At 41.2% G+C, this 23,539-nt stretch overlaps 1 long non-coding RNA gene across 1 annotated transcript in view; it reads left to right on the forward strand.

Annotated features, from left to right (window-relative positions):
- The first annotated feature begins 256 nt into the window (after window positions 1-256).
- Window positions 257-23,539, forward strand: part of LOC128931401 (uncharacterized) — a 41,379-nt gene continuing 18,096 nt past the window's right edge. The window contains exon 1 of the long non-coding RNA XR_008479753.2: window positions 257-356. This is a non-coding gene — a long non-coding RNA (uncharacterized LOC128931401). The remainder of the gene's footprint in view (window positions 357-23,539) is intronic.

The raw sequence follows: 23,539 nt of genomic DNA on the forward strand, positions 1-23,539 counted from the left end.
GTTTCATGGAAGACAGTTTTTCTGAGGTGCAGGGTAGGGTGGAGGAGATGGTTTTGGGATGAAACTGTTCCACTTCAGATTATCAGGCATTAGATTCTCATTAGGAGCCCGCAGCCTAGATGCCTCGCATGCGCAGTTCACAATAGGATTCACGCTCCTATGAGAATCTCACACTGCCGCTGATCTGACAGGAGGCGGAGCCCAGGCGGTGACGCTCGCTCACAACCGCTCACTTCCGGCTCTGTGGGCCCAGTTCCTAAAAGGCCACAGACCACTTCTGAGTTAATACATGTAGAGGACTTGAAAAAAGGACTTGGAACAATGGCTGCTTAGAGAAAGCTGTATCACAACAAATGGTCTGTATCACAACCAATGTTAAAAATGTTGTCATTCTTACCAATGTTACTATTTTATTTCAATGGGAAATAATTTTCCTATATGATTGTTTCATGATTAATAGCACATTCTATTCTATTCTAGTCTATTCTATTCTGTTCCGTTCCTTTCCATTCCGTTCCACTCCATTTCCGGTGGTAACTTTTCCCTTCTTTTCTTTTTAGCTTCTTTCTTTCTTCCTTTTCTTGTGCCGAGGAAAGCAGCATTATAGATGGTTCATAGCATTCATTTATCTGCCAAAGTGATCCATAGGTTACAAGTTTGAGAAATCTAGTTTAAATTAGTCCTTAATAAAATTATAATACCATAGATTGTATTAAATATTGTTTAACCAATATTTGAATCTAAAATAAACTTTAGGTCTGGCACGGTGGCTCAGGCCTGTACCAACACTTTGGGAGGCAGAGGCAGGCAGATCACCTGAGGTCAGGAGTTCGAGGCCAGCCTGACCAACATGGAGAAACCCCATCTCTACTAAAAATACAAAATTAGCCAGGCATGGTGGCACATGCCTGTAATCCCAGCTACTTGGGAGGGTGAGGCAGAAAAATTGCTTGAACCTGGGTGGTGGAGGTTGTGGTGAGCTGAGATTGCACTCCAGCTTGGGCAACAAGTGCGAAACTCTATCTCAATAAAATAAATAAATAAATAAAATAACATTTTTACTTGTTTCCCTGAGGACGTAACTCCAAGAAGGTCAAAGGTAAACAGAAATTCTATGAGCTGGGACCCGAGGATCCAGAGGACCCTATTCGCACTGTCATCTAAGTAAGAGCGTCTCAGCCCATGATATAAGAGGGGTCCTCTGGAGTTACATAACATGGAGGACTTGGTGGACCCATCTTAGAAAGTCAAGGAAAACAGTACTGACTGTGTTTCCTTAAGAATCAAAGGGCCAGGCGCAGTGGCTCATGCCTGTAATCCCAGCACTTTGGGAGGCCGAGGTGGGCAGATCACGAGGTCAAGAGATGGAGACCATCCTGGCTAACATGGTGAAACCCCATCTCTACTAAAAATACAAAATTAGCCAGGCATGTTGGCACATGCCTGTGGTCCCAGCTACTCGAGTGGCTGAGGCGGAAGAATCGCTTGAACTCAGGAGGCTGAGGTTGCAGTGAGCCGAGATTGCGCCACTGCACTCCAGCCTGGAGACAGTGCAAGACTCCATTTCCAAAAAAAAAAAAAAAATCAGACAGTTTTAGAGAAAGTAGAATCCTAAAAGCTGTTGAGTTGGCTATATCAGTGAATAATGAAAAACCCAGCACTTTGGGAGGCCAAGGAGGGTGGATCACGAGGTCAAGAGATCGAGACCATCCTGGTCAACAAAGTGAAACCTCTTCTCTACTAAAAATACAAAAAATTAGCTGGGCATGGTGGTGCGTGCCTGTAATCCCAGCTACTCAGGAGGCTGAGGCAGGAGAATTACCTGAACCCGGGAGGCAGAGGTTGCGGTGAGCCGAGATCGCGCCATTGCAGTCCAGCCTGGGTAGCAAGAGCAAAAGTCCGTCTCAAAAAAAAAAAAAAGACTTCCTATTATGTAAAAGAAATCCCAAATCAGGCAGTTCATCAACTTGGTCATCAGGTATGTAGGTTCTTTTTATCTTTCTTCTGCCACCTTTGGAGTGTGGCTTTCTTTCTCGAGATCTATCTCAAGATATAATATGGCTGCTGGAATGCCAGCCATCATGTCCACACTTCAGGCAGGAGGAAGGAGACGTGGGCAGAACCATGAAAGAACTCACCTCATAGCTGAGTCAGTCGTCTTTTAGGAACTTTTCCAGAGGCCCTAGTCAACAAGTTCCACTTACATCTTATTGACCACTTTGGAATTGAGAAATTGTTGCACTCCTAAGGTATTGTGCTTTTTTGAGACGGACTAGACTGAAGCCTCTGTGATGACTTTGAAAGCTTCTGGGGGCTGCAGTGAATGCTCTATGTTAGCTGACACTTTGCCCCCTAAGTTCTTTGACGTCAAAACCCATCAAATATAATATAAAATATTTGAAGTACTTAATTATAATGACACTTCAAGTCTTGAAAGTAGGGAATCTTACTCTGATTTCAAATAAGAATCATACATATTTAAATAGTCTTTGTCTGCTTCTCTTCCTTTCTCATTCCCTGGCACCCATCCTCCTACCTCATCCCAAACCTGAATTCCTAGATTAATATTTAACAGTGATAGTTCCAGGAAGAGAATCTTAGCTTCTGTATTTTTTCTTTTGAAGTTGCTCTATTCCCTGTTAAGTTGCCTCACATATTCCACTCCTGGAATTTCAGATGATGTTTTATGAGGGTTCTTTGTATGAATTTTATGTCAGGAAGGCAGAAAAGTTACTGCTGCCTCAGAATGAGCACAGGACGTTTGAGTTTAGATCCTAAGATCACTTTATTTATTTAATTTGAATTAAATGTATTCCCAACAAATTTTTAGCTAATGTACAAAATTAGGCATAATTAAAAATAAAAATGTTAGGGCTAAAATTCCTATTTGCTAGGTAGATTTTAACAGGCAACTATCTTTCTTTCTCTGACTTATCAAGAGGAAATCACAATATGATGCTCCTTCAGAATAATATTGTTTTGAAATGTCATGATCATTTGCCAAGTGCTTTGCGATCCACCACGCAAAGCGTTACAAACCTCAAGTGTCATTGTTATTAAGCACTGTCTTTTTAACATGTCTTTTAGCATTTCCTTCCTATCTCTAATGCAATGGGAGTTGTAGGTGTTTTCTTTAGATTCAAGGGACAAATAACTGACTAATATAATAACACACTCTTGTTGCATACTCCACCCAATAAATAATTGCAGGAGAAATGAATAGGATGTGTGCCAACACGTGCAATATTCACTGTGGATGGATTTTGCTTTCTTCCTTGAAGATTCTTCACACAAGGACTTGTTTAAAAGATGCCAGTGTGGCGGCTCTAAGAAGCTGCAAGACCGGCTGGCTGCTTAGAGAGGCTTTCTTCAAGTTGAGCTGGTGTTTGCATTGCTTTCTTAGTATATCTCTAAAGGAACTGGGCACGAAAATGATCCTTTTAAGATATCATCTCTTGCTGACACTGCCAAGGAAGTGCAATGAATAGTGTTTGTAGATGAAGATCATCCTAGCTGTTAACAGGTCCAAACCACTGGACTCTAGTCTGTTTCGTCACTAACTGGCTGTAGTCTCTTGAAGAAGCCACTTTGATCTCTTTAGATTTTACTTTTCTCATTTATGAAATGGAATGATCTCTTCCAGCATCATTAATTTTTAGGCTTACGAAGCACTGAGCTTTACTAATTCTCTGTGAAATCTATCTGCCCCTGTGTGAGAACGGGCGGGGCTACCATTTTGTTCCCTGCGATGTGACACAGTTTGTTTCATGATGACTGTTCACTTTTGGTTTGTGATCAGCGTGACTCAATGATGAACACTGAGTCAAATCAAATCCCATGGTATCATAAACCTAGTACATAAAAAAATGACTGCCATTTGGTAGACCATTACAAAACATTTTTAAAACCTAAATGATGCTAAGAAGTGGGTGGAGATGGAAAAGAAGTAGGCAGTACAGATGTTTTTCTTTTGAACTAATCTCTGCGTCAGGAGGGCAAGACGTCCAGCTTTCCATTACTAGTTCCTGATTCAACAACACAGATTTAGTATTCAATCTGTGAATAGATTTTGTGGATTTAAAAAAATGAGGATGCAACTAGAGTGAGGTCCTTAGAGATTAAAAATGGTCAAATGGTTTTTTCTTTGTTATTCGGGCTTAAATTACTGTGATTTGGTAAGCAGAGATTACCCAGTTTGTAATCAGAGGAAGGAGTTAGCTGAACTCTTGTTTATTTCTTTAACCTAGAAGACGGTGTTTTATAAAACATGTGGCTTCTTAAAAATCTCATGGGCTTCAGAAAAGCCTTGGATTTAGCCGAAGATTTATGGGCACGCCTCCCCCTACCGGGCAGGATCTGCAACTGCTTATTTTGTGGTCCCTGCTGACCAAGGTGGCAGATGGTGGTGGGGTGCCCTGGTGGGGGCCCCTGGAAACAGAAATCTTGAAACTCTTGTTAAGGAGGCGTGGAAAATAAAGATAGGGTTGTGTGTGCATAGTGTGCGTGTGCGTGTGTGTGTATGTTTTCTACCAGACTGGAATAATATCACAGATAAAAGCATGGAAGTTAGCAAAGAAGACTCTAACTGAAGGAGAGGTATTATGTAGGAAAAATCACCGGGCTGCAGTTGGAAAGCTGGGTTGGAGCTCCTTGTGGAAGAGTTTGCATGACAAACTACAAGGCGCAGAGCCATTGAAGCTACTTTTGAATAGAGGAATTCACCTATTTACCTCTCAGCTGACCTGTGTCGAGCCCTTCCAACAAGCCAGCAATTTGCTAAGTACTGTGCACCAGGCAAACCTAAAAATCACTTGGATCCTGACTTCAAGCAGCTTAGAGTCTAGTCATTGATATTAGATATGTATATAAGTAACCATAACACCAAGTAAGTAAAAAGTGGTGTATCATGTGAAGTAAAAACCAGGAAGCAAGAGGGATTGCTTCCTGCAGGGGATGAGAGCAAACGTAATAGAAGATTTTCAGGTGAAGGAAAGATTGATCTTTGCGGTAAGAATGTACTGAAGACTGTAGCAACAGAAGCAACTTAGAAGCTACCAAGATTTTTTGCATATCTTCTTATATTGAATATATGCAGTTTTATAATGTAACAATTTAGATTGCTTATATGAATGGAATAATACATAGAATGTATGTGAATAAACACATTGTGTATTCATAGAATGGAATACCAGTTTATAGCTATGAAAAGGAACAACTACTGTGCAACAACGTGGATGAATCTTCCCCCATGTTATCCTGAGTAAGAGAAACTGGAGGCAAAAGAGGAGAAAGCCTGTATGATTCTATTTATACGATGAAGTTCTTGGAAATCAGATCAGGGGTTGACTTGGGTGTGGTGGTGGGGTGTTGATTGACTGAAAATGTGCAGAAGACACTTTCTAAGGAGATATTCTGTGTTTTAATGGAGCATTGGTTACATGGATAACTATATTCGTCAGAATTTATCCATTTCCTCTTAAAATTTGTGAATTTTGTTGTGTACATTGTAGCACAGAAAAGCTTATTTAAAAATTAGGAAATGATAATGCATAAGAAGTTAGTAAGGTCAGCAAGGTCCTTAATTTGCAATTGATCACTTCAAAACTGTGTTAATTCAAGAACTATGTTAAAATAGTTTAGTAAATATACTCGCTGTAATAAAGAATTGTGTTTCTATGCAGAGCAAAACCAAAAGAGATAAGGTGGATAAGTTGAGTCAGTTTCACATATTTCTTGAAGGAGTGAATGGAGAGAAGGAAGTAAACGAAACATATAAAGAAAGAAATGACAATTGGGAGAATTTCCTTTCTAGAATTGGTGAAATACATGATTGCCCAGATACAGAAAACACAATAGGCACCAACTAGATAAATAAAAATGTTCATCTCCATTTGTACATTTAATCTACCACAGAAAAATAAGAAACAGTGGGAATTTCAGTGGAAATAAAAAAGAAACTGACAAAACTAGAGAACTGGAGACAATTGAGAGGTAATGTGAGACAGGGGAAGATTGATTAATAGTTTCTCCAATCAAAACTTTCTCCAATCCAATACTTCCTGATATACCCAAATTTTATTATTTGTGGTTCCTTTATTTGAAAATCAGAGTCAGGTTTTCACTGATCTTGGCTGGGAACAGAAGCTCATGCCTGTAATTCCAGCACTTTGGTAGACCAAGGCAGGTGGATCACCTGAGGTTAGGAGTTCGAGACCAGCCTGGCCCACTTGGTGAAACCCCATCTCTACTGAAAATACAAAAATTAGCCAGTTATGATGGTATGTCCCTGTAGTCCTAGCTACTTAGGAGGCTGAGGCAGGAGAATCTCTTGAACCTGGGAGTTGGAAGCTGCAGTGAGCTGAGATTGGGCCACTGCATTCTGGCTGGGGCAACAGAGTGAGACTCTATCTCAAAAAAAAAAAAAAAAGAAGAAGAAGAAAAAGAAAGAAAAGCAGAATTAGGTTTTCTCTGATCTCTAAAAAAAGTCACTTTTTCAAATGAAGCTTGAAAGAGACTGGAAACTTTATAAAGCGAGTTTTAGTAGGTCTCAAGAGCAGTTTGATTTTCCATGTAAGTGAAAATTGAAAGGCTATTCCTTGACAGGCAACATTTCCTACAAAATCTTGCTATAGAAATAGATACAGTGGGAGATTTTGTTTTCTTCTGTATAGGAAACATATAGATGGCAAACATTCTATAAACTAGGAAAGATGTTATAAAAATGAAATCGTGATGAAAGATCACCAGTAGATTTGAAGCTGCTTAAAAATAGAATAGGGAACCTTGCCATGGGTTGATGGTAATGGAAATACTTTGCTTTGGACATCTGATTTTATTATTCTATAATCATTTGCATAATATCTGCTTAAGCCATGCATTCATGTGTGTTGCACTCAGATTTATTTTGTTTGCTATAAATAGACAAGAAAGGAGAATAGGAAGAGATGAAGGAAAAACAAAGCAGAACAATAAAGTCAGGGATGCAGTATGGTCTCTTGTGCCTGCCTGTGTCTGCATCCTTGTCTTTATATAGTCCTGCCGTTGGCAGGCAGCCCAGAGACCACAGGTTCCGTTATTAAGCAAATTCCTCACTGATGACTCTGAAAAGGGATTTTTGGTTATGTCTAATCTGGAAGAAATGTGGTAATTTCCATTCAACTGTCAAAGCTCTGCTGAGGTTAGGGTGCCCATCAAGGCCATTCAACATTCTAAAACGGAATCTCTTGTCTTCTTTTCTCTGAAACAATAAGAGTTTCAGGGCACAATCTACCTTGAACTGTTCAAAAGTGTATGGAGTTAATTTCTCTTCCCTGAAAAGGGCAGCTTGTTTCTAAACATGCAATGTGGGCTAAGAGGGAGAAGTTCTGAATCCTGTGTGAACAAGCTCCCATAGATGCCATACCATCTCAGATTTTTATTTACTTTCTATTCAAGAATTCCCCTTCCATTGCTCATCAGTCAATGGTGTCATTGTAAGAAATTTACATAACTATATTATCTGCTTGGTGACAAGAAAGAAGTGCATAAGCAGTCGGTTCTCCTCTTAAGGGCAAACCCTTTAATAAGTGCACTTTCCGCAGGGAGCAGTGATGTGTGCCTGTAGTCCCAGTTACTACGGAGGCTGAGGTGGGAGGATCGCTTGAGCCCAGGAGTTCTGGGCTGTAGTACGCTATGCTGATCGGGTGTCCTCACTAAGTTCGGCATCAGTATGGTGACCTCTGGAAGCCAGGGAACACCAGGTTGCCTAAAAAAAGGTGAACCCACCCAGTTCGGAAATGGAGTAGGTCAAAACTCCCCTGCTGATCAGTAGTGGTATCACGCCCGTGAATAGCCACTGCACTCCAGCCTGGGCAACATAGCAAGACCCTGTGTCTTATAAAATTTAAAAAAAAGCATACTTTCCTTAGTAATGTAAAAAATACCCTTGAATTTATTGAGATCTTGGACCAAAATTTGGAGAAGTATCTTCTCATTAATTCCTTTCTTTCTTTCTTTCTTTTTTTTCTGTTTGAGACGGAGTCTTGCTCTATCTCCAGGCTGGAGTGCAATGGCGCAATCTCGGCTCACTGCAACCTCTGCCTCCTGGGTTCAAGTGATTCTTCTGCCTCAGCCTCCCGAGTAGCTGGGACCACAGGTGCGTGCCACCATGCCTGGCTAATTTTTGTATTTTTAGTAGAGATGGGGTTTCACCATGTTGGCCAGGTTGGTCTCCGTCTCTTGACCTCATGATCTGCCCGCTTTGGTCTCCGAAAGTTCTGGGATTACAGGCGTGAGCCACCCTGCCCGGCCTCATTAATTCCTATTCAATTTTTTAGCGTCTGGGTTTTCCACTGTCCACTTGCATCAGTGAATGTGAACCAAGGCCTTTTTCTTTTCTTTTTGCATTAAGTGAATATTTTAATTCCTTTAATAACTTTTTCACTACTTTTTGAGTTTTTAAATTGGTTTCTTTAGCGGTTACCGTATATATCTTATCAGAATTAACTTCAGATTTATACTAACTTAATTCCAGTTACATATAGAAATGTTACTCCTAGTCAGGCGCAGTGGCTTACACCTGTAATCCCAGCACTTTGGAGGCCAAGGTGGGCAGATCCCCTGAGATCAGAAGTTTGAGACCATGCTGGCAAACATGGTGAAAGCCCATCTCTACTGAAAATACAAAAATTAGCTGGGTGTGGTGGCATGCACCTGTAATCCCAACTACTTGGGAGGCTGAGGCAGGAGAATAACTTGATCCCAGGAGGTGGAGGTTGCAGCGAGCTGAGATCGCGCCACAGCACTCCAGCCTGGGTGACAGAACCAGACTCCATCTCAAAAAAAAAAAAAAAAAAAGGCCGGGCACGTTGGCTCACGCCTATAATCCCAGCACTTTGGGAGGCCGAGGTGGGTGGATCACGAGGTCGAGAGATCAAGACCATCCTGGTCAACAAGGTGAAACCCTGTCTCTACTAAAACTACAAAAATTAGCTGGGCATGGTGGTGCGCGCCTGTAGTCCCAGCTACTCGGGAGGCTGAGGCAGGAGAATTGCTTGAACCCAGAAGGTGGAGGTTGCGGTGAGCCGAGATCGTGCCATTGCACTCCAGTCTGGGTAACAACAGCGAAACTCCGTCTCAAAAAAAAAAAAAAAAAAAGAAAAAGAAAAAGAAAAAGTTACTCCTATAGAGCTTATATAGGGCTATTATTTCTTCCTCGTTTTGGGGGTCATTATTGTTATGTATACAATACAGTGCTATAATTGTTACTTTATATAATTTTAAATCTTTCAAAGAAACAGAGAGAAGAAAGAACAAGCATATATTCATAAAGTTTGTTGTATTTACCAGTTCTGGTTCTTTTCATTTGTGTCTGTAGGTTCAAGACAGTGTCTGGTGTCATTTTTTTAAGCTAATATATCTTTACTTCCATTTACATCCTTTGTATTGTTATTGTTAAATATATTATAGACCCAACAATACAATTACATGTATAACTATAGATATAGTTTTATGTAATTAAATCAATTTTTAAATCAATTGAGAGAGGAAAGGAAAAGAAATATGCATATATACTCTCTTATATAATTACATAATTACTGTGTGCAGGTTCTTGCTCTCTCTCTGTGTGTGTGTGTGTGTGTGTGTGTGTGTGTGTGTGTATGTGTGTGTGTATAAGAGGGTCGAATTTAAATTACCATTGGAGGTCATTTTCTTTTAGCCTGAGAGCTTTCTTTAGTATGTCTGTTAGTAATGGATTCTCTCAGTTTTATCAGGGAATGTCTTCATTTTGCCTTCAGTTCTGTAAGATAGTTTTGCTAGATACTATACACTTGGTTGTCAGTTTTCTGTTCAGCATTTTGAAAATGTCATCCTACTACTTTCTGAATTCCTTTGTTTCTGATGAGGAGCCAGTTGTTAATTTTTTTGGGTTCCCTTGATTGTGACAAGTCATTTTTTTTCTTGCTGCTTTCGTGATTTTTCTCCTTGCCTTTGTCTTTAAACATTTTTACTACGATGAGTCTGTCTGGGTACAGATCTCTTTGCATTTACCCTACTTAGAGATTGTTGAGCTGCTTCTATTTTTTTAGAGACAGGGTCTCGCTATCTTGCCCAATCATAGTGCATGTGGTCTTGAGCTACTGGCCTCAAGTGATCCCCCTGCCTCCGCTGTCCAAGTAGCTGGAACGAAAAGCACTGTTAAGTTCCTTACATACATAGATTAATATTTTCCATCAAATATAGGAGGTTTTCAGCCATTATTTTTTCAGACATTTTTTGCTCCTCTTCTGTTTCTTACACTCCCATTATTTGTATGTGGGTGTCCCACATTTCTCTGAGGCTCTGTTCATTTTCTTTTCTTTTTTTTTGAGACAGGGTTTTGCCATGTCGGCCAGGCTGGTTTTGAACTCCTGACTTCAAGTGATCCACCGACCTTGGCCTCCCAAAGTGCTAGGATTACAGGTGTGAGCTGGCTTATGGCTTTGTTCATTTTCATTCATTCTTTTTCTTCAGATTGCATAATCTATTGATTTATCTTTAAGTTCATTGCTTTTTTCTTCTACCAGTTCACATCTTCTTTTGAGCCCTTGTCAAATTTTTCATTGAAGTTATTGTACTTTTCAACCCCAGAATTTCTTTCTTAAAAAACATTTTTTTTCACGTAGGGAGACCCCATCTCTATAAAAAATAAATTAACTTGGTTTGGTGGTGCATGCTTTTGGACTCAGCTACTTGGGAGGCCAAGATGGGAGGACTGCTTTGAGGCTGGGAGGTTGAGGCTACAGTGAGCCATGATCATGCCTGTGCACTCCTCTCTAGGAGACAGAGTGGTTTCCTGTCTCAAAAACAACACAAAAGACCAGCTGCAGTGGCTCACACTTTTTGGGGCAGAAGTGGGTGGATCACTAAGGTCAGGAGTTTGATTCCAGCCTGACCAACATGGAGAAACCCCATCTCTACTAAAAGTACAAAATTAGCCAGGTGTGGTGGTGTATCCCTGTAATCCCAGCTACTCCTGAGGCTGAGGCAGGAGAGTCGCTTGAATCTGGGAGGTGGAGGTTGCAGTGAGCTGAGATCATGCCATTGCATTCCAGCCTGGGCCACAAGAGGGAAACTCCGTGTCAAAAAACAAAACAAACAAACAAAAAATAAAAAATTTCTCTTTATTGATATTCTCTACTTGATGAGACATTGTCATCAAATCTTCCTTTACTTTTTAAAGTATAGTTTCCTTTAGCTCTTTAAGCATATTTGCAATGGCAGTTTTGAGGTCTTTGTCTGTTATGTGACATTTCATCTTTTCATTGGCAGTTTCTGTTGCCTGCCTTTCCCCCCACATGTATGGGTCCCACTTTCCTATTTCTTCACATATAGCATAATTCATTTTGGAAAACTAGAAATTTTTAATATCTTGTAGTAATTCTGAATATTGACTTCTTCCAACTTCAAAGCTTATTGTTCGCTTATTTATTTGTTTAGTGTCTTGGCTGAACCTTTTTAAGTAAAGTCTGCTTTCCCTGCAGTGAGAAGTCTCTGATGTCAGAGAGCAGAGCCTTGGTCATGTACGTAGTCACCCTGGGTTGGACAGTTTTATCAGGGATCTCTTTGTCATTTCTCCTAATTTCTTTTTTTTTTTTGAGATGGAGTTTCACTGTTGTTACCCAGACTGGAGTGCAATGGCACGATCTCGGCTCACCGCAACCTCTGCCTTCTGGGTTCAAGCAATTCTCCTGCCTCAGCCTCCCGAGTAGCTGGGATTACAGGCATGCACCACCATGCCCAGCTAATTTTTGTATTTTTAGTAGAGACGGGATTTCACCTTGTTGACCAGGATGGTCTCGATCTCTTGACCTCGTGATCCACCTGCCTCGGCCTCCCAGAGTGCTGGGATTATCGGCGTGAGCCACCGCGCCCGGCTCTCCTAATTGCTTAGTTAACTTGACTGTCTCTGTTGGTATCACATCCATTTGTAAGATTCCACTAATAGCTGGCTGATTGCTCAGCTGTTTTTACAATGCTTTGTGGTATAAATTGCTCCACAGTTGGATCCAATTAAATGTGGATCTCTTTTCAGGGACGGTTTTTGAGGCCAGTCTTTGGAGTTTGTTCTTCCCTCAGGAGTGCTGTTATTAACGTCTCTTTTCCAGGTTTTCTCTGGGAAACTAGTGGCCTCTGGTGTAGTTTTTCTGTGTCAGGAAGCTCCCAGCTTCCTCTTAATTGCTTACCACCAAGACCTCCTTTGTTTTTCAGAATATCCTTAGGCCTCAATTTCCCCACCTACCGTTCTTTCAAAAGTCAGTCTTTTCCGGGAAAGCTTCAGAGCTCTGCTTTATAGCCTGCCTCTCCTCCTTGGCAAAGTCTCTGAACAATGACTCCAGAGCTGATGGCAGGGGCAGTGCTCCTGAGTGGTCGCTGCTTTTGGGATGGGCTGCTGGGTGGGGGTGGGGTGCGAGCCTCTGGTCTTCTCAGTTTGCCTATTGGTGTGGACCTCTGACCCATGAGCAAACTGGGGTGAAGGGAAGTGGGACTCCTGTGTTCTCAGCCTGTTGCTCTTAGGGTAGAGCCTCTGCCCTGCCTATGAAGAGGGGCTTGGTGAAGAAAAGAAGCCCAGGGCTCTCAGTCATACTTGGAATTCACGTTCTGCAACAAGACCTGGGGCAGGAATGAGAAATGCTGGCGGCCTTCCCCTCCCAGGAAAACATTGTAGCCACTGATTGAGAGCTGAGAAGAGTGTGAGCCCCATCTTCCTAGCCACACCCACCTAGAATAGAGCTTCCATCATGCTGAGCAGGCAGACTTAGTACATTGAATACGTGGTTCTTCGTTTCCTTTGGACAATTTCCTAAGACTTTAAATGACTGGGTTTTAGTTTTGTTTTAAGTAAAACAAGTTTTTTAAGAAATAGAGTCTCACAGGCCAGGCGTGGTGGCTCATGCCTGTAATCCCAGCACTTTGGGAGGCTGAGGTGGGAGGATCACCTGAGATCAAGAGTTCAATACCAGCCCGGCCAACATGGTGAACCGCTGTCTCTACTAAAAATACAAAAATTAGCTGGGTGTGGTGGTGCATGCCTATTATCCCAGCTACTCGGGAGGCTGAGGCAGGAAAATTGCTTGACCCCAGAAGGCGGAGGTTGCAGTGAGCTGAGATCATACCACTGCACTCCAGCCTGTGTGACAAAGTGAGACTATGTCTCAAAAAAAAAAAGGAAATAGGGTCTCGCTCTGTTGCCCAGGCTGGAGTGCATTGGCATAATTATGGCTCATGGCAGCTCAGCCTCAAACTCCCGGGCTCAAGTGATTCTCCCACTTAAGCTGGGACTACAGACACATGCCACTGCACCTGGCTTTTTTTTTTTTTTTTTTTTTTTTGTAGAGTTGGGGTTTTGTTATGTTGCCCAGGCTGGTCTCAAACTCATGGCCCCAAGTGATCCTCCTGGGTTGGCCTCCCAGAGTGCTGGTATTACCAGCATGAGTCACCATGCCCAGCCTGTTTTATTAAAAATACTTTTCACCCATTTTGATGGTTGTACTGGTGAGTGTGTTCACGATGCTTACACAGTTATTCTGGAAGTAGATTGCCCGACAGCCTTTAATTATAAAATTTGAACATTAAATAACAATGACAACAGCAGTTAAACCTGCCTCTGCTGCATTAATCCTGTCACTAAAAGCAATTTGAGGTTGCCTTATTATTTCACACCAAAAGTTTGCATTGATTTAGGTCAAATCATGGCACTTAAAACAATTATCTTTATAAAGAATTACACGACAGTTATGAAACAAGTGTAAACCTAATGCCTACGAGTTTATAAAGAAGTTTCCTTAGAGCATAAACACTTGTGGGTGTTTTTAGACATTTCTTGGGCTATTAAGATAAACAATTTAAGGAAGAAAAATGGTAGTTTTTTAGCTGGGCGTGGTAGCATGCGCCTGTAATTCCAGCTACGCAGGAGGCTGAGGCAGGAGAATCACTTGAACCTGGGAGGCAGACGTTGCGGTGAGCCAAGATCGTGCCGCTGCAACCCAGACTGGGCAACAGAGCGAGACTTTGTCTCAAAAAAAAAAAAAGAAAAATGATAGTTTTATTTCAGAATTCCTATGTCTCTTTTCTAGTATGATTTCTTCTTTGTTCACTTTGAAAATAATTTACCAAATTCTCTTAAATGATGGATGTCAGGATATTGTTCAAATTTTCATAAAGAATAAGACAGGGCTGGGCATGGTGACTCACACCTGTAATCCTAGTACTTTGGGAGTTTGAGGTGGGTGGATCACTTGAGGTCAGGAGTTCAAGACTAGCCTGGCCAACATGGTGAAACCCTGTCTCCATTAAAAAGAAAAAATTAGCGAGGTGTGGTGACGCACACCTGTAGTCCCAGCTACCCATGAAGCTGAGGCAGGAGAATTACTTAAACCGGGGAGGCAGAGATTGCAGTGAGCCAAGATCATCCCATTGCACTTCTGCCTGGGCGACAGAGGGAGACTCTATCTCAAAAAATAAAAAAATAAAAAAGAAAGAAAAAAGAAAAAGAAAAACGTGGAATTTCAAACTTTTTTTTTTTTGAGACAGAGTTTTGCTCTTGTTTACCCAGGCTGGAGTGCAATGGCGCGATCTTGGCTCACGGCAACCTCTGCCTCCTGGGTTCAGGCAATTCTCCTGCCTCAACTTCCTGAGTAGCTGGGATTGCAGGCATGTACCACTATGCCCAGCTAATTTTTTTATATTTTTAGTAGAGACGGGGTTTCACCATGTTGACCAGGATGGTTTCGATCTCTTGACCTCGTGATCCACCAGCCTCGGCCTCCCAAAGTGCTGGGATTATAGGCGTGAGCCACCGCGCCCAGCCCGGAATTTCAAACTCTTTAGTGGGGGCCCCATCCGAGGTCTGTCCTGCATCCTGGCCAGGGTATCCCCATCAGCCCTCCTAAGAAAGGCTGATCAACCATCAACCTCTGGTCCACTTTACATTCATAAGGTTGTTTCTCCTATTGAGCACAAAGTTTCTGCTTGTACCCTTTTTTTTTTTTTTTTTTTTTTGAGACCAAGTCTCCCTCTGTTGCCCAGGCTGGAGTGCAGTGGCACAATCTTGGCTCACTACAGCCTCTGCCTTCTGGGATCAAGTGATTCTCCTGCCTCAGCCTCCTGAGTAGCTGGGAGATGGGGTTTCACCATGTTAGCCGGGATGGTCTCGATCTCCTGACCTCATGATCTGCCTGCCTTGGCCTCCCTGGGATTACAGGTGTGAGCCACCGTGCCTGGCCTCTTCTTGCACCTTTAAGTGACTCAGTGCTAGGCCTGTCTTCTGAAAAAGTCTAGATCAGTTTTATCTTCTAAAGACGAACATTGATATAGGACTGAGCATGTCATTTTTGAGTATTCACAGATAAGCCTATTTAAGAGAAAATCTATTAACGAGCAGGCTTTTGGCTGCAGTAAACAGCCTCTCTGACGGAGTGTGGTTTAAACAGTGAGGTTTATTTTAAAATCTCATTTTCTAAGAGGTCTGGTGACAGGTGGTTTCAGAAATGCAGCTCGAGGCAGCTTCTCTATCCTCAAGATTATCACATGACTCATGTACCCCCAAGCATCACTTCTTCCAAAATAAAGTCTAAAATAAATAAATAAAAAGCAGGAGTTGCAATTCTCGCATCTGATAAAATAGATTTCAAAGCAACAAATATATAGTGGTAAAAGGATTAATGCAACAATAAGAGCTAACGATCCTAACACCCAGATACATAAGACCCATAAAGAGATTTAGACTCAATGAGACAGAAAATTAATAAGGATATTCAGGGCTTGAACTCAGATCTGGAACAAGTAAACTCAATAAATATTTATAGAGCTGTCCATTTTAAATACACAAAATATACATTCTCCACCTTAAATACACAAAATATTGATCGGCCATTATTAATACCCATTTTTAGAATAAAGCCACATTCCCGTTCTCTCTCCCTCTTTTTCTTCCTCCTTCTTCTTCTCCTTCACTCCTTTTTTTCTTTCTTTCCAAAAAAAAAAAAAAAAAAAAAAATAAAGTCTAAAATCAGGGAATAGAGAGACCTTCCTTCCTTCTTTCCTCCCTCCCTCCCTCCCTCCCTCCCTCCCTCCCTCCCTCCCTCCCTCCTTCCTTCCTTCCTTCCTTCCTTCCTTCCTTCCTTCCTTCCTTCCTCTCTCTGTCTCTCTCTTTCTTTCTGTCTTTTCTTTCATCTGGCTCTGTCACCCAGCCTGGAATGCAGTGGCATGATCAGAACTCACTGCAGCCTCAACTCCTAGCCTCAAGCAGTCTTCCCTCCTCAGCCTCTGAAAGAGCTAGGATTATAGGTGTGCACCACCACATCTGGCCTTGGATCTTCCTTTTTTATCCAGGACTTTTTAACCCCCTAAGAGTCTTAGCAGAAGACTCCTCTTTTGTGCCAGTGGCCAGGACTGGAGCACCTGCCACCCCTGAATGAATCACTGTCAAAGGCAGATGTGGATATCATGATGGGCAATACTCAGCACCTGGGAGAGGCACACTGTTGCCTCTTACCTGGACAAAATTGGGATCTGGCTCCCAGAAACAAGAGGAGAATGGTTGTTGGGTAGGCAGTTCACAGTGGCTACCACAATAACTTAATCAAAATTTGAAAATCAAGGCCAGGTGCAGTGACTCACACCTGTAATCCCAGCATTTTGGAAGACTGAGAGGGGTGGATCACTTGAGCCCAGGAGTTTGAGACCAGCCTGGGCAACACGATGGAACCCCATTTCTACAAAAAATACAAAAATTTGACAGATACGGTGATGCCCACCTGTAGATTCAGCCAATGAGGAGGCTGAGGTGGGAGGATCACCTGCGCCCAGGAAGTGGATGCTGCAGTGAGCTGAGATTGCATCACTGTACTCCAGTCTGGGTGACAGAACCAGATCTTATCTCAAAAAAAAAAGAGCAAATCAAGCTGTACGACAGGTGGATTTCTTTTTCCTAATAGATGCTGTGCTAAAGTATGTTTTCAAAGAAAAATCCATTGCGATATATTTTATATACCATAAAACCCATCCATTTAAAATGTACCATGTCTTATCATATTCACAGCCATGTGACTGAAATTATCACATCAACATTTCTGGAGAAACCCCATACCTATTAGCAGTGATTCCCCATGTTCATTCCTTCCTCCCTCCTTCAGCTCCAGGCAACCCCTTATCCACTTTCTGTCTATGAGTTGATTTACACAAATGGAAGCATATACTATGTGATCATTTGTGACAGGCTTGTTTCACTTAGCAAAATGTTTTTCAGGATTCACTTATATTGTAGCATGTATCATTACTTTATTCTTTTTTTATTGCCAAGTAATACTCTATTTTTAAAAAAACTCTCACATTTTTAATCTGTTCATCAGTAGATAAGCATTTAGGTTCTTTCCACTTTTGGGTTTTTATGAATAATCTTGCTGTTAACATTTGTGTGCAAGTTTTTGTGTGAATGTGTTTTCCGTCCCCTTGGGTTCCTAGGAATGAAATTGCTGAGTCATATAGTACCTCTGTGTTTAGCAATTTCAGGGATTGCCAAACGATTTTCCAAAACAGCTGCACCATTTTACATGCCCAGCAGCAAAGAATGAGTGTTCCAATTTTCCTACATATTCACAAACACTATTGTCTTTTTAATATTAGTCACCACATAGGGTGTGAAGTGGTATTTCGTTGTCGTTTTGATTTGCATTTCTCTTATAATTAATGACTTTAAGAATCCCTTCATGTGTTTGTTGGCCACTTGTATATTTTTTGAGGAAAAAATGTTTTTTAAAATCCTTTGCACATTTAAATCGTTTTATTTGTCTTTTTATTGTTAGTTTCTAAGAATTCTTTATATATTCTGGATAGAAATTCCTTGTCAAATATATGGCTTATAAATATTTTCTCCCATTTTGTCCATCGTGTTTTCACTTTCTTGATAGTGTCACCAAAGTTTAAAATTTTAATGTAGTCCAATTTATCCATTTTGTCTTTTACTGCTTGTGCTTTTAACTTGTATTTAAAAAGTAATTGCCTAATCTAAGGTCACAAAGATTTATTTCTGTTCTTCCTTTGGAAGTTTTAGAGTTTAAGTTTTCACTTTTAGTTCTGATTTGTTTTTAATTAATTAGTGTGTCTGGTGTGAGACAGGGATTCGACTTCACTTTCTCACATGTGAGTATTCAGTTGTCCCAGAGGCAACTGTTGAATATACTACTCTTTCCATATTAAATTATCTTCAAATCTTTGTCAAAAATAAACTGACCACAAATGTAAGGATTTATTTCTGGTTCAGTTCTATTCTGTGGATCCATATGTCTATCCTTATGCCAGTACTACAATGTCTTGGTTACTGCAGCTCTGTTGTAAGCTTTCAAATCAGGAAGCGTGTGTCCTCCAACTTTGTTTTTCTTTTTCTTCATTGTTTAGCTATTCTGGGTGTCTTACATTTCCATATGAAATTTTAGGATTATTTTGTCAATTTCTGCAAAAGATCCAGCTGGGATTTTGATAGGAATTGCATTGAAACTGTGGATGAATTTGGGGATACTGTCATCTTAACTATATTAAGTTTTGATTTATGCACATAGGATGTCTTTTCATTATTCAGATGTATGGTTAAGTTTTGCACTTTGTTGAATATCTTCTTGAGTATTCTTTTTTTTATGCTGTTGTACATAGTCTTCTTGATTTATTTTTGGATTATTCCTAGCTGTTGAATAAAAATACAGTTGATTTTTGTATGTTGATCTTGTATCCAGAGACATTGCTAAAGTAGTCGTTCTAATAGTTTTGTAGAGGATCTCTTTGAATTTTCTATATGTAAGATCATGTCCTCTGAAAATACAGATCATTTTACTTCTTGCTTTCCAATCTCAATGCCTTTTATTTATTTTTCTTTTCTTTTCTCTTTTTTTTTTGAGAGGAGTCTTGCTCTGTCACCAGGCTGCAGTGCAGTGGTGCAATCTCAGCTCACTGCAACCTCCACCTTCCAGATTCAAGTGATTGCCCTGCCCCAGTAGCTGGGATTGCAGGTGTGTGCCACCATGACTGGCTGATATTTTCTGTTTTAGTAGAGATGGGGTTTCACCATGTTGGCCAAGATGGTCTCCATCTCCTGACCTCATGATCCACCTGCCTTGGCCTCCCAAAGTGCTGGGATTATAGGCATGAGCCACAGCGCCTGGCTGCCTTTCATTTCTTTTTCTTGACTAGATGCTTTGGAAAGAACCTCCAGCACAATGTTGACTAGAAATGGTGAGAGAAAAGATCTTTGTTTCATTTCTAGTCTTAGAGGGAAAGCTTTCAGTTTTTTTTCCCATTAAATGTGATGCTAGCTGTGGGATTTTCACAGACACTCTATCAGGTTGAGAAAGTTTCATTCTATTCCCTAGTTTGTTGTCAAAGTACCATTTAGCTGCCTTTTGTAAAATCAAGAAGTAAACAGAGTTAGTTTGCATTTTCCCTTCTCTTCTCCCCATCTTCCATTTTCCATTCAGTTTTTTCTTTTCTTTCTTTTTTTTTTTTGAGACGGAGTTTCACTCTTGTTATCCAGGCTGGAGTGCAATGGCGCAATCTTGGCTCACCGCAACCTCCGCCTCCTGGGTTCAGGTAATTCTCCTGCCTCAGCCTCCTGAGTAGCTGGGATTACAGGCATGTGCCACCATGCCCAGCTAACTTTTTGTACTTTTAGTAGAGACGGGGTTTCACCATGTTGACCAGGATGGTCTTGATCTCTTGACCTCGCGATCCACCCGACTCGGCTTCCCAAAGTGCTGGGATTACAGGCGTGAGCCACCGCGCCCGGCGGGTCCATTCAGTTTTCATTCACTCAAAAAGTGTTTACTGAGCTTATATTCAATAATAGAGTAATTTTGGCTGGGTGCACTGACTCATGCCTGTAATCCCAGCACTTTGGGCGGCCAAGGCGGAAGCCTTTAGATCAGGAGTTCAAGACCCGCCTGGCCAACATGGTGAAACCCTGTCTCTACTAAAAATATAAAAATTAGCTGGGTATGGTGGTGAATGCCTGTATTCCCAGCTACTCAGGAGACTGAGGCAGGAGAATCGCTTGACAGGTGGTGGATGTTGCAGTGAGCCGCGATTGTGCCACTAGATTCCAGCCTGGGTGACAGAGTGAGACTGCCTCAAACAGCAACAACAACAACAACAAAATGAAAACAATAATAGAGTAATTTTAAGAAATTACTCAAGAAATTAGTTGTCTATAGAGTATGCTCTTTCCCCACTGCAGGCAATGAATTTCTCTCTCCTCTCCTTTGCTTTCTCAGCAGTATATGTTGAGTACTAATAATGTACTTAGTGTAAAGCTAAATCAAGGTAGTAGCACTAAAGGGAATTACCTTTCAAAACCTTCTCTAATTGATGTTTGAAAGACATTTTCCAGTTAAGGAACTTCAGGAGTTAGTAATAATCACTTAGGCTGCCACCTACTCTGGTTAAAGAGAATAAATTGGTATTTGATATGAAGATGCTTCTGCAAAGCGGTCACATGGAAGCTTTTTCAGCCCTGTGTAGAGCAGGATCGCCACTTTAGTCTGACGTTCAGTTTCCCGTCTGTTTTTGTCAGCTAGTTTTTGAAAGCAACTTGAACTTTGAGTATAGGTGATATTCAACCTGGCAACTAAATAACCAACGGCATAAACAAGTTTGGCAAACCAGCTTCAATACATCAGAGAGATGCCTTATTTCTTTTTGTCCAAACTTCTTTTAGAAAAAAGATAATGCCACTTGAATGAAGTGATGAGGGGATTGCTACTCTGGGAAAGTGAGGGCAGGAAAGACAAGCTGTGCCGGCTCTCTATGGGTGGATGCACCCTCGTGAGGGTCACTGGAAGATCTTGCCCCCTCCTGGAAATCCGTGCTATGATCCTTGCTGGCCAGGAAATGTGGAAGGTGATGAGGTCCCCTCTTTAGTTGGCCAAGATGAGAAGAAGCCGGTTTGAATCTCATTGGGAGCGTGACAGTGATTGCTCACAGGAGTTCCAGACACAGTGCCCACCCTAGAACCATGAGGAGGGAAGAGGGGAGGGGTCAGCACAGCCACCCTCCAACATTCTGCTTCCTTTCTTACCTCAGGCATCTAGAAGTCTCCTAGGGCACAGATAGTGATGAGACTTCAAAGTCACTGCCAACTAGAGCCAATGAGTGTTATGGGATTTTGGGGAGAAACATTCTGGAATCACACTTTCTAGATGTATGTGTGGGAGACATCAAATCATTCCACTTAAATGGATGAGCTATGGAGTAAGACTGGTCAGTTCAAATCCTGGCTCTGCCATCTAAGGCTACTGCTTGACATAGAGTAAGCACTCAGAAAACAAAACCTGTTCTTAGAAGTGGGATAAGGCCCTCTTGCCTCTTTAAACAAGAGGAGTGCAGTGTCTCGCCACTCTTAAGTCCCAACTCAAAAAGGGGAAAGAACCTTAAAAATGTTAAGAATATAGGCTTAACCTACACATATCAGTATTATTTAACAAATGCAATATGTGTTATTTATTGCAGTGCTAAAATGTCTACGAATTCATATTCCATGTATATTCCTTTTCAGATAACTTAGGCTTGCCATAACCAGAACATTATGGATGGGGGTCTGTTTTCTGTATTACATATGTAACTACTATCTCATATTTTGTGATGTATTGACCATACCAGATTACTTCTACTGAAAAGGTTAATTCATGATACCAATTGGTCTGCAACCAGAAGTCTGAATTCCAGATGGCATAATGGATTCTTCCTCTTAAACATGTTTTTATGATGTCTCTGATGTTGAAGGACTTTGAAATTAATCTGCATAACATTAGTTCCACCAGTTTGTTGATGAATTGTTTTCTAATACTTTTTACACCATTGCAGAATAATTTATGTGTTTTTTGAGTTTTAAATGAGACCCTTGTCTTGCTTCATGGGGCAGGCCACAGATGCACATTTGCTGCCTCGCCACTTCTGATATGGTTTACATCTCATTTAAAGTTTCAACATTTGCTAACCAATATTCCACTTCGATAGTTGAAAAATCAAGTGCTGACTTCTCTTCTTATAAAAATAAAAATATAAATGACCTGCGTCATACTAGAAAAATCTAGAGGCCATTTAGTGGGACCAGAGCCTTGTCATAAAGTCAAAATTGCTGTCATTATTCCTTTTTTTGTTTTCTTTTTTCTTATCTAAGAATAGCTTCTTGCATACACTGTGAAGATAAATTAAGAATGAGAAGCAGCCGGGCGCGGTGGCACGTGCTTATAGTCCCAGCTACTCAGGCGGCTGAGGTGGGAGGATCGCTTGACCCCAGAGGTTCTGGGCTGTAGTGCACTATGCCAATCCAGTGTCCACACTAAGTTCAGCATCAATATGGTGACCTCCGGGAGCCGGGGCCCACCAGGTTGCCTAAGGAGGGGTGAACCGGCCCAGGTTGGAGATGGAGCAGGTCAAAACTCCCCTGCTGATCAGTAGTGGGATTGTGCCTGTGAATAGCCACTGCACTCCAGCCTGGACAACATACTGAGGCCCCCTTTCTTAAAAAAAAAAGAAGCAATGGAACATCTTTCCTCTTTGGAAATTCCCAGCTCCTGATCCACTGCTTTGTTTCAGTCTTTTGAACAGGGCTCCCTTTTATCCAGCAAAGATGGCAGAAGAACATCTATTTTTCATGAGAACGTTTAAGAGGAGACTATGCCATCTACCCCCTAAAAAGGCATTACATTTGTTTTGTCACTGTTACCAAAGCTTCATTATTATGAAATTAGCTCCAATGTCTGCTTTATTGTCGTCTTCACAAGCCAGTGGGAGAGCTTTTGCATTCTATTCTTTTAGTTGGTTTTCTTACTTTTTATTCACACACCTTTTGCCTTGTCTCATTGAGGAGAGTCTTCTGCTTTGCAGACAGTATCACCAGAGCTATCTTTAATGTCCATTTCTGTAAATAATAAGCCTTGCTCGTTCAGGAGGGAAAAAAACTCAGGCTTTAGAAAATAAGCGTGTGTTTTAGTGAGTTCATGTTTATGTATATTTATAGGAGATTTTAAAGGAGTCAAAAGACCAGATTCTCAAAGTATAACATTTCCCATATCAGGCGTACATGCAACAGCATATTATTGACTGAGCATTAACTTTATAATCTTTCAATTTTTGACATTTTCTTCTCCTTCTTTTTTGCTGGCCACATCTGATTTGAATGAAAGCAGAGAGCACTGTCACAAAAGAATTAACAGTGGCTATTTCTTTTACCAGAAATTTGCTCAAAGTAGATCTATTGAATGATCCAGGAACTGTTGCATAACTGAATTAATAGTTACAAGCCAAGTTGTAACCCTTGTGCTATAATTCTAGATGCCTAGATGCTTTTTATTTTTTGAAACCGTGTTTTACTCTTGTTGTCCAGGCTGGAGTGCAGTGGCGTGATCTCGGCTCACTGTAACCTCCACCTCCCGGATTCAAGCGATTCTCCTGCCTTAGTCTCCAGAGTAGCTGGGATTACAGATGCTCGCCACCAGGCCCAGCTAATTTTTTGTATTTTGAGTAGAGACAGGGT

The sequence above is a fragment of the Callithrix jacchus genome, chromosome 2 (genome assembly GCF_049354715.1).
Source record: "Callithrix jacchus isolate 240 chromosome 2, calJac240_pri, whole genome shotgun sequence".
Taxonomy (NCBI): domain Eukaryota; kingdom Metazoa; phylum Chordata; class Mammalia; order Primates; family Cebidae; genus Callithrix; species Callithrix jacchus.